General features: G+C 39.3%; 1 long non-coding RNA gene across 1 annotated transcript in view; it reads left to right on the top strand.

Annotated features, from left to right (window-relative positions):
- LOC119496016 overlaps positions 1–4,450 on the top strand; it is a 61,415-nt gene extending 56,965 nt beyond the window's left edge. The window contains exon 3 of the long non-coding RNA XR_005208613.1: positions 3,768–4,450. This is a non-coding gene — a long non-coding RNA (uncharacterized LOC119496016). The remainder of the gene's footprint in view (positions 1–3,767) is intronic.
- The last annotated feature ends 7,712 nt before the right edge of the window (positions 4,451–12,162 follow it).

Raw genomic sequence — 12,162 nt, forward strand, 5'->3', positions numbered from 1 at the left:
CTTCATTTTGATTGAACACGTTGGGGTCTAGTAAGAAGCCCGTGCTCTTTGATACTAAACTTAAGTCTTAAAAGCCCAATTTGCTGAAAAGTGTTGATGTTAAATACACCCTTTAAGCAACAAAAGGTACATCACCAGAGTTGTAGCTGCTGTTATAGGGCTTTATTTTTCCTTTGAACGCATTGAACTGTTGGATGGATGAATCATTAGATACTTAAGGCTACAGCCACACTAATATGTTTTCGTTTTAAAACGAAAATGATCTCTGTCCAATCAATCAATCAATCAATCAAGCTTTATTTATATAGCACCTTTCAAACGAGTCAAATGCAATTCAAAGTGCTGGACAGACGACTGACAAAAATATAGTGTTAAAAATGGATTTAGAGACAACCAGGATAAAAGTTCATTGAATAAGAAAGCAATAGAATATGGGTATTTAAGATAATAAAAGATAAATAAAATGCAAGGAAATAAAAATACAAGTAAATACAAATTATGAAACTACACAAAATAAGCAGATTGTATTAAAATAATAACATTTTAATAAAATAAAATAGAATAAAAGAGATAAGACGAGCGTTTTAGGACCGTTTCAGAATGAATCTCCGTCCGTACTAGCGCACCTGAAAACGCATATCCCATGATCATTCACGTACACTGGACATGCGCGTGCCAGTGTAAACAGGAAGCAGTGCTGTTCACAGGAATTGATGTAAAGAGCTTGAGCTTGCCTCCTGCACATGTAGGCGGTAGTAACGTTATAAAGTACAGAATTTAACTGCATAACAGCTGCTAGCAGAGACAACAAGGTCAACAACGCCTGTAACTTGTTATCAATGTTGAAATGAACCGCTGGTGGTCGAGGCCGATGGCGCTTGTTCTCTTCTGGAAAAGGTTCTCGTGATGGGGCGTGACGAATCAGGGAAGGACACGTCATGACCCGATCAAGAAGTGAACGTGGAACGTCGTCGTTTTTAAAGGTCTCCGTTTCTCTCCGTCCAGACTAAAACGCAACGCCGGAGTTTTAAAACGGAGACGAGGTCAGCAGCGTTTTTAAACGTCGGAGTAGTGTGGACGATAGGAATAAACGTAGCGAGAGTTATGCGTTTTAAAACAAAAACATATTAGCGTGGATGTAGCCTAAATTTCACATAATTCAGGTTGCAGCGATGGGTATCATCTGTTGTGTATACTTTGCTTTTTGCACACAAGTATATGTAAAGTTCTCAACATTGAGGCGATTTGATTTATCGACATGCATCAAACATATTTCCTTTTGTCCAATCTTACCTACTGCTCTCTACTACTGTATATACGACCACCAAATAGCAATGAAAAGCCAACACAGAGCGTGCAATAAAATAAGACAGAGAACACGACTGAGTCATCTTAGCTTGGCCACTTCATAAATGTTGTTTCTTCTGAGGAACGCAGCAATAACAAGGCTGTTTGGCTTTTACTGCTGGCAGTAACTTTGAAAGCCACAACAGAGAGAGGCTGACATGCTTTGCTGTGGGAGAGAGAGAGAGAGAGAGAGACTATTCACTGGCACCAATCACAGAAATATTTCATTTGCATGCATTTGTATCCAAGCTAAGAAAAGAAAGGTGAGGGGGCAGACGGAGAAAAAACAGGGTTGAGGAGGCGGATGAACGAGAACAGAATGTGCACTTAATCTTAATTTTAGCCGACCCGTCCTGTGTGCGAGAGGAGAGAATGAACCTGGTTTGTTTCTAATTAAAACCATCGAAGGTGCAGTTTCAAAGCAAATGTGCAGAAGTGAGAGCGAGGAGAAATAAAGAGAACACATATACAAGGTGTTCCTTTACTGAGGCTCTTGTCTTCTCAAACAGGACAGTGTGGACTGCTATCTGGACGTCGCTTGTCTAATAAAGGTCTTTTTTTTTGGCTGCCTTCGTATCCATTCTTGGCAATTCAGTCAACACCGACTCAAATAGCCAAAGAAGTTACCCTTATCTGCAGCCAAAATCATTACTTTGAGTGATTGCGATGTTGGATTGATTAAAGTAATACAAGCAATTTGCTTGATTGTATACATTTTTGTTTGAACTCAAACACACAGAAACTTGTGGGCTCAGCATCTTGTTTCCAGCTGCAGTGGTGCGTGTTGGAGATTTTTTCCCCCACACTCTTAAAGGGTTCCTGCTGATGCTGAGTACTTATCCGATACCGCTGATGTGTTTTTTCCTCCTGGTGTTCGTACACCAACATCCTGTTGATGCTTGTTCAAATTTAACTGATATTGTTTACAAGGTTTTACATAATTGTTTCAACCTTATAAAGAAACCATCATATTCAACTTCTCTAGTGTAACACATTTAGTTCATGTTGTAGGATTACTGGTATTGTGGACAAATACAGACCTGCAAACAGCACTTAGCTGCTGGGAACAACAACCGGAGCCGACGCAGCATTCACTGTCCTATACAGTAGTGTGTCCTCACAGAAAGGAAGGGAAGTGGCTTCACCGCGAGTAATTACATGCTTGCACATCTCTACCAATTTTATTTTATTTTTTTAACTCCGTAGCTCAGAGTTTAGATGTAACGTCAGTCCTACTTTGTTCTTATCTATAGATATTGTTTTTACACCTGACCTACCGACCCGTTCTCACTCCCAGCACGTCGAATACCGCTGTGTGGTCAGTGCCCCTCGGCATCGGAAACCGACGCACGGAGGCCCCCTTTAACAACAATATGTGACGAACCGAGTTTTCAACTAACCAATATAAACCCACCCGCGGTGTTATTAGACGGTTGGAGCAGGTGACGTAGTATAAATAGCGTGAGAGTCCGTTCAGGACGAAGGGATGGGTTGGTGCATGGGTCAAACAAACACAGCTTTCAACCAGGAGACTGGTATTGGTGTCCCGTGTGAAACTAAAAGTAACTTTGACTTATTTTGTCACGTCAGTCTTTAGTCAAGTGATTCGTTAGTCAACCACGATGGTTTCCCAATCCTAACTAAGTGGTTGTGTTGCCTAAACTTAACTTCCTGTGAAGTTTATTTTGAAAGGACACTATACCGTCCCTGGTCCGTCCAAAAGTAACGCAAGCGACGGTATTTGACGAGTTAGGAGTGAGAATGTGTCGGACCTACAATTATGATAAATATACAGTACACAGCCTACATGACAAGTCTCATTTGTTTCCTGCAAAACTCCGTGTAATGCCTTTGTTCATAATCTGATGTGAAAATATCAGATCGAAAAATGTGTGTCCTGGTCAAAGTTCAGATATAAAACCCTTGTGTCTCTCCTGCCTGGCTGCAAACAAAAACATTTCTGCATGTCATCACATGACTTTTTGACCGTGTCAGGATGCAGACCCTGACGACATTCAGAAGAGCGTCAACGTTTATTTCCTGGATTTGCACATCCAAGGTGACTGCTTCCTTCGTCTGGTGTGTGCTATGTGGTGTCAAATAACAAGTATCATATATCACCCTTGAGGCTTATTAGTAGTCAGTGAAGTTTCAGAATGGCTTCCAGACTTAACGGTGTATTCAGAAGTGTTTAACCTCCAGTTGTAACCTGTTTTAAAGGAAGTCTAACATGTTCTGATACAGAAACATGAGAGTTAGCCTTTGAAACCACAGAAGCAGTTTGGTTTAGAAAGTTGTCTTCCCGTTCATGGGGTGTGTTTTCTTGCTAGACTTTGTGCTGTTAACTTTTCTTTCTATTCCAGTTCAGTATTAACATGTTCCCATCGTGTGTGTGTGTGTGATATATTCAACACATGCAGCAATAAATCATCCGTGCATCACGACCGACAGAACACACACACGCGCTACAGATGTCAACATGACGAGGCCAGATGTATGTGCCTGTTTGATGTTTCCTGGTTCGTCCAGATGGGACAGAGCTGGAAATGATCAAGAGACGAGACACGATGAGAGACATGGAGGAAATAAAAATAAATAAATAAAAAAAAATCTGTGTATAATCATCAGTCAGCTATTTGTTAGACATGTGAGCAACATCTGTGTCCGTGTGTGTGCCGACAAAGACGGGAAGAAAAAGACGAGAGAAGAAGCGGACGACATGAGAGCAAACGAAACATATGGGAGACAAATGTGTGTGTAAAAGAGTAAAAGATACGGCTTTCTGTATTAAAGAAATATAATTTATAGATATTTTTTATCCCTGGTTGTCAGTAGAGATACAGGAGGCATAGAGACGGATGACTAAAAGATGGTTTTGTTTATAAAAATCACTTTCTATTTAACTTTAACATGATCTGAAGAGCATATTTAAGGATGTTCTTGCAGTCAACTTAGAACATATCTTGGAAAAAAGGCAAACATTGGTTGGACACAAGTTCCTTCAGTGTAAAACACTAATCTCAGATTCCTCCCTCTTGTCTCAGGTTAACATGTTTCTGCACGAAAAAGTTTCCCCATTAAAATAAAGTTTTGATTCTCTACACATCCGGCACAGCTGCATCTATTTTCTTTTAAGATTTATCTCATTTGAAATATTGGTATCAGCGCCATCCTTTATCCCGATGTCTCGCCACATCTTTTGAATTATTAATGACGCCGTGTCCACTCGGCTCACCGTGGAGTTGTTTAAGCCTGCTATCTTTAACCAGCAGGTAGTGTGCACACAGAATCCAAACCTTGTGACAAGAAGTCATGACTATAAGTGCAAGGTCGAAGGCAACTGGCTTTACTTTAGATCCTTGAAGCTGTTACTGTTAGTTCATCTCATGTGGGAGTCATTAGAGTCCCATCAGTAAAGGTGTGATTGGGTCTTTAACTGCCTGTAAAGGGACGTCAGGACAGCATTATAATTAGCTGATAAGAGGTGTGTTAAGTCGCCTCCTCTGTTGAGTGATGGTTGTTTCAGTTTCACATGTATGGCCTCCTTCACTCCTCTTTTAAACCACCTGTCTTCTATGTCCAATATGTGTCCATTGATGTCCTCAAGAGTGTCCCTCCGTCTGTGATGTGAACTGCTTCATCTTGACTTTTTTTAGAGGTTGTTTGTTTCAGCCCTGTCTCCCTCAAAATTGCGTTCCCATACAACTAAACTGCATAACAATACAAACAAAAAAGCAACAAATGACTTTCTCGCTTGTTATATCCGTTATTATTCAATAACGTTTTTATTCAATGTAACTTCCATTCACGGTCGCTCGATATACTACGTCACCTGCTCTGGGCGTCGCTTGTTGTACTACGTCATTCGCTGCGTTCGTCTGCTGACTTACAAACAAATTTGTAATATGTAAAAGACAAACATAATCCACGACAAAATATGTTTCCTTCCAAACGTAATTGAGAATGCAGTTTGGGAACGTAATTTTTTAGGAGACAGAGCTGGTTTGTTTACACCCCTCGATGCATCGGACTGCATACACTACATTGTTCTGCATGTGCTTGGGTGTGTGGTCCTCAGGATGGACAAGACCTGGAACTAGACTTGTATATTATCTAGCGGCGCTGCCATTACTGCGGTGGCAAGTTGTAGTGACAGATAAGTATGTATTTAAAATTGATTATATTAAAATTGAAGGTTTTCACAAGGACACCTACATGTTCTGTTTGTGTTGTCAACAGCTGCCGTCACGACGTGCAACCACGGCGTGCAACCACGGCGTGCAACCACGACGCATCATTCGGCTTAGAATCACAAGTAAACACTTTGTACGTGTTCTAATTGTGATGCCGACCAAATGGTGTTTACTATGTGGTCATTAGGTTGCCCTGGTTAGAGCAACTAATGTTATATTTCACAATAACTCCACAGTTAGTTGATTGAGTTCATTTACTGTGAGGGACCACCGCAGCCCAGACGGTGCCTTTAGCCCACCAACGTTAGCTGGCGCTAGGTAAGCAGTGTTAACTTAGCTGACGTCACTTGTTTCACCGTGTCAGGCTGAAGTCAGGCAGCTGACAACTAATCAGGTTCTTCTGCAACTTCTAGACGTCGTTGTCAACAGTAACGTTACACAGAAAGTAAAGGTAGAAGGAGAACATTGTTCACTTATTAGGACAGATATTACTGCAGTCAGCCTGGAGAAAATCAAATATCACAATATGTTTGACCAAATACTTCTATCAATACTGCGACGGTATTGTAAGGTTGACTATTCGTGCTTCCAAATATTTACACAATGAGATTTCTGACAAATAATTCTCAGTAATGTGGACATATTAATGACTCAAGTGTGTCAAGGCAAATAATAGAACAGCTAGAACAGTCAAATCTAAGATGATATGCAGTCTCATATCACAATATTGATATAATATCGATATATTGCCGCAGTAATGTTGACGTGTTTTCTTCTGGTATTTCCCTGGGTTCATGTGTATTATTAAAATGCTAATAATCAGCATCTTCCATGACATATTTTAACAGTTGTGGTGGCTCCAGTTTTAATATGAGATGTATAGGTGTTTGTACCTGTATTCATTTGTGACTCTAAATAATGTTTGCATGCCCGGTATACAGTGCACAGGACTGATTAGATTCCATTAACATGCACTGATACTGTTGACTGAAACATGTATCGTAGTTATAATAAAATAATAATATAAAAGAATCCAAAGCTACTATCGTCACCTCCCAGAGCTCCGTGATGATGATTGGTCGTCCTTGACCTGCTGCCTCGGCTTCTAATTAACCTCGTAACCAGCGTTGGCGGTTAAAGGGACATGAGATATGATTTTTAAAAGACACACCAGCTTATGCTAATTAGCCTCATTAACAAGGGTGACCTTTTACAGTATATAACGCTTTATTGTTGCCTTGAATGAAAGCCACGTTATGGCAGTTTCAACCACTTTCTGATTACATTTTTAATGGAATCAAACGTTTACCTGATTAGTGACGTGCTGAGTCAGTTTTATGACCTATAGGTCCCATTAACATCTAAAAACTGTCCAGGTCATCAATATGAAAATTAATCTTCTTTTTTCTTCCATTTAAAAAATATAAAAATTAAATGTAGAATAACCATTTAAATGTATGTATTCCTCTATACACAGCAGGTAATTGATCCCAATTAAAGGGTTAAAGTCCATGCTTATGAGAGTCAAAGCTTCCATTAAAAATCAACTGAAGGGAATCGTCCATCTCGCAGAGAGAGATTGACCTCTCAGAGGTGAAGTCTTCAGGCTCGGGACTCATAATACATCACGGCTCAGACCTCTTTCCCTCTGCACAACAATAGTCTTGCTTTAATGAGCCGGCTCCCTCAGGTATCTGCAGAGAGATCTCCACGTATATCTGGAATGCAAAATGAGTATTTGATTTAATGATTCAATCATAGCTGGCTTACATTACATTATTGAGTCTTTACGTTCACGAAGCCTCGTGCTCACTCCGTCAACGCCGTGATACCGTTCATGATATGCAGTGTGTCTTTGAATGTCTGCGCTGGAGCGTATATTTCTAGAATTGCTGCTGCTGCCTCGCTGCCTCGTCGTTCTCTCTCCGTCTTTGAGAAGTGAAGTGATGAAAGTAAAACCGGGACTATTTTCCCGATGAGAACGACAAAGAAGTGATACTTAATGTCATGAAACATAATCTATTAAAGGTGCTTTACATATTTGACATCTGTTATTCCAAAGAGAAGGACGTGGACTTTGTCTTCACACCTTTACTGTAACATTCAGACCATCGCAGGAGTAATTTAGACATTACTCAACATGTAGACCACTCTGGCATTAATAGACACAACTTTTGCAGACAGCTTTGCAATCCAAAGGTTTGGGCAGTTTACTTTTACTTTTCTCGTGCATAGCCGTAAAAAGAACAGCTTGAAGACAGCTTTGCAAAACGGTGACATCAGTTGGAAAAGGAGGGCAATTTAGGAGGGCAAACTAGAGCTGTCAGTGGATTCAAATATTTAATCATGATTAATCACAAATTAATCACATTTTTTATCAGTTCAAAATGAACCTTAAAGGAGATTTGTCAAGTTATTTAATCCTCTTATCAACATGGGAGTGGACACATATGCTGCTTTATGCAAATGTATGTACATGTTTATTATTGGGAATCAATTAACAACACAAATCAATGACAGATATTGATCCAGAAACTCTCACAGGTACTGCATTTAGCATAAAACAATATGCTCCAATCATAACATGGCAAACTGCAGCCCAACAGGCAACAACAGCTGTCAGTGTGTCAGTGTGCTGACTTGACTATGACTTGCCCCAAACTGCATGTGATGATCATAAAGTGGGCATGTCTGTAAAGGGGAGACTCGTGGGTACCCATAGAACCCATTTACATTCACACATCTGGAGGTCAGAGGTCAAGGGACCCTTTTGAACATGGACATGAAAGTTTTTCCTCTCCAACATTTAACGCAAGTTTGGAGTGTTATTTAACCTCCTTCCTGACCAGCTAGCATGACATGGTTGGTACCGATGGATTCATCAGGTTTTATAGTTTCATATGACACCAGTATCTTCACTCTAGCTTTAAAAGCCCTAATTTTCAACCACTAGTATGCAAATTTGGCAAATGCAGCGTCAACTAAGTCAGATTTAATTTCCATTCATTGTGTTTAGTGAATCATATTCAAGGAAAAAAAAAAATATTTAAAAAATCAGACTAGAAAAAAAAAGGAATCAAGGAAAACTAAAATGATGCAGTAACCCGTTTCTGATGAAAAATTGTAAATAATTGTAAATGTAAAAGACTGTAGTGAACCCAATGGAACCATTCCTATTGCCAACAAGTTAATTTAGAAAGCAAAGACAGAGGTGGTGGTAAAGAAGTAGGAGAGATGGAGATATATAGAAAGAGGAAACAGAGAGTAGAGAAGGTTAATGAACTCTATTCTCAGAGCATTGTAGCTTATAGATTCCCCACAGGAAAAACATAACAGCTGATTTTAACCCTGCATTATCCAACACATAACTGGATTACACAGGTTTAAGATATTCAATGCAGGGGCTTTCTAAATATAGGTCTGCCATATTCATATTCAGAGGACTTGTGTGAACAGCCATCAGTGCTACCTGTTACTGAGTCGCTGCATGCAGCTAATGAGCTCTCAGTATAGAAATGGAAACTGTTCAAATGATTTATTTTAAAGCGCGTTTGAAAGCAGATAAAATTACAAATTTATGAAACTGTCTAACGCAAGCTGCATATTTGTAATGGTGTTATTATTGTCCCTTTCTCAGGAGTATATGATCAGTGTACGCCCAAAACCTCCAGTGTTTAATCTTTAAATTAAACATAAAAGTTACACTTTGATTTATTTTCCAATGCAGTCAGTGGTTTCCTTTTTGTTTGAAAAATGTTTTATAGAAACGTGAGACGCTGTACAGTAATACATAATAATTAGAACAAAAATAAAACATTTATGTAGATTTTCTGCGTGACACTGGTGCTAATAGGAGATTCTTATATTTATCATATTGTAATACATCTGCCTTTATGCTCTTGTGTAAATCTAATGAATTTTCAAATCAGACACACGTGACTACCGAGGGTATTAGAGGCGCTGCATAAACACGGCCTCTCTGTTGTGCATGAGCGTGCACGTTGATATTAGAACGAACCGGCTGAGATTTACAGCCTGTGATTAGCTGATGAATGAGGAGCAGAGTTGCAGAACTAAAAGCCCTCCAGCCAACTGGAAGAGTCGAGATAATCATATACGCTTAGCCATTTGATATCAATACAGTGGATATGAATTTCCCTCATCCGGAAAAAAACAAACAAAGAAATGATGAATCGAGGACAGAATTACCATTAGAGGCATTAAATGTAAGAATTCACTGAATAATTCAAGGTGTTTGTTGTCGGAGGAAGCCGCAGTCAGTATCTCTGTGATTGAAACAGTCACACAGGATTATTTCTCAGGTGTTATTATGTACACACAGATTACCGGCTGGGACATCTGTATAATTAGAAGGACCTTTCATGACAGGACCTTTCATGACAACTTTACAGTTTACACATAAATACTGATGACCTTTTACCAAAAAGTACATCTCATGTCAGGTGATGAATTGTGCTGAAATCCTGAAGTTAAAATGTTCACCTTCCTGCTCAAGGACACCTAAACATGACATCTTTCTTCACATTAAATGAGTTTCAGAGGTGTTAGATGAAATACTAACACTTAAATTCAGCTCGTTAGTGAACAGATACATGGCCTTTTATTACCTGATAGTGTCTCATTAAATCATGTCAACATTTACTTTTACAAACTGAATCTTAAAGGTGTTACCTTGGTTTTAAGTTGCATTCAGCAGTGTGACCTTAGTAATGATCAACTGTTGTTAAGAACTTCTGTTTTAAATGAAACGTCTGTTCAGAATACAGAAATGTTTTGGTGCTCCGATGATGACAAAATGGAACGGCTATTTAATTGTAATGCTTATAAGTCGGCTACTTCTGTTTCTCAAGCTTGGAAAAAAAAAGTCAGGATGGTTTATTTGTTGAGTATTATTTGGAGTTCATACGGCTACTCTGGTTTCTGCCTTTGTATTTTTCTTTATTTTCTAAATAACGGTGTCTTGTAAGCCTGTTTGGGCTGTGCATAATTATCTATGCATGCAATAATAACAAAATGAAATTGTATAAATGTGGATGTAGAAATACAATAGCCTGTTACACACTAATCCCCTGTTCATTCATTTACATTCAAACTACCCACTTTGAGATGAGATGTGAAGTAAATCTTAGTATCTATATTTAGTTTGTCAGTCTTAATCCTGAATCAAAGGGTATTTATGTCCGGAGGATTGATCTGTCTTTCTTAATGCTCTTAATGCAGATGTTGTATTTCTGCCTGAAATGATGAGCATCACTGATCTCATCCAGATGTGTTCCATGAAAGACGTTTTAGATTTCTTCTTTGTTTCACTGGCATGGCACGCGTCATTATTGTATAAATCCACACTTTTCGACCTTTTACAGGTTTTTTAAAGATCTGTGCAGCAGATGTCTAAAACTTTTGGCTATTGATAATCTTAATAATAATAATTTGTAATAATACTTGTATCTGTAAAGCACTTTTCAATCTTAAGCACAAAGTGTTTTCCAAATTAAAATATTTACAGAAAAAAATGCAAAAAAAATGAGAGCTCATACATCTAGCAGCACAAAATAAAAAAAAAATACATTCATATATAATTAAAATGTGGATAAGAGACATAAGGTCATATAAAGCAGGTGACATTTAAGTAAAATGAAATAACCACATATATAAACACATGAGATGCAAATGTCAGAAGTGATCTCATATAAGGCAGCTAGAATGCCAATAAAAGAACAAACTCTTGAATTTAAAACAGATAAAAGTGCAAAATATATGGCAGTATAAGCATATAGAAATACTGAAATGATGATACTAAAACAAGCACAGTTTAAATATGTAATGACAATGAAAGAGGCCTGACTCGGCTGGTCAGTAGATAGATAGATAGATAGATACTTTATTGATCCCGAAGGAAATCTAGGCATCCAGTAGCTTAAGGGGACAGTTTGTAACTTTTTAAGCGTATAAATGTACCGCGTTCGCGTGTGGCCGCTGCCTCTCCTCCTCTGCCTGCTCGCCTTTACTCAGTCAGAGCACGCGTTCTCACTCAGCTCGCTCCACCTCTAGACGTGAACGCGCGCTCACTCCACACTGCAGAAGAGTTAGTTTAGCTCTGAGAATATCTAGTGAATGTACAGTGGACGTTTGTGCAGAAATAACTGCTGCAGCTCCTCCAGACCAACAGAGGTTTCCCGTGTCTTGTGAAGTGACGGAGCTCGCCAGAGTAGTCTCGTTACCGACCGGGTGCCGGTGTCTCCTCTGCTCTCTCCGGCTGCGGGCGGAGAGAGCAGGGAGACACGCTGCAGAGCCCCACTGCCTCAGCCTGCACTTAGGCAGGAAAAGCCAACACTAGGATCAGATCTAAATCATGTTCATGGAGTGACCTTCGTCTGGTCAGCTAACATTACTGCCAAGCAGCTGAAATATAGAGCGATATTGTGCTTTTAGCTGACGTGTGTCTCCTCGCGCGAGCCCGACACTGACTATTGTTGATTTCACGGCCACTGTTAACAAGCAATTCTGAAAGTTACAAAAAGTCCCTTTAAGCAACACGTCCCAACACCAATACACCTTAAAAAGAGACACAATCGAATAGAATAAAGTAAAATAAAATAAA

The sequence above is a fragment of the Sebastes umbrosus genome, chromosome 10, assembly GCF_015220745.1.
Source record: "Sebastes umbrosus isolate fSebUmb1 chromosome 10, fSebUmb1.pri, whole genome shotgun sequence".
NCBI lineage: Eukaryota > Metazoa > Chordata > Actinopteri > Perciformes > Sebastidae > Sebastes > Sebastes umbrosus.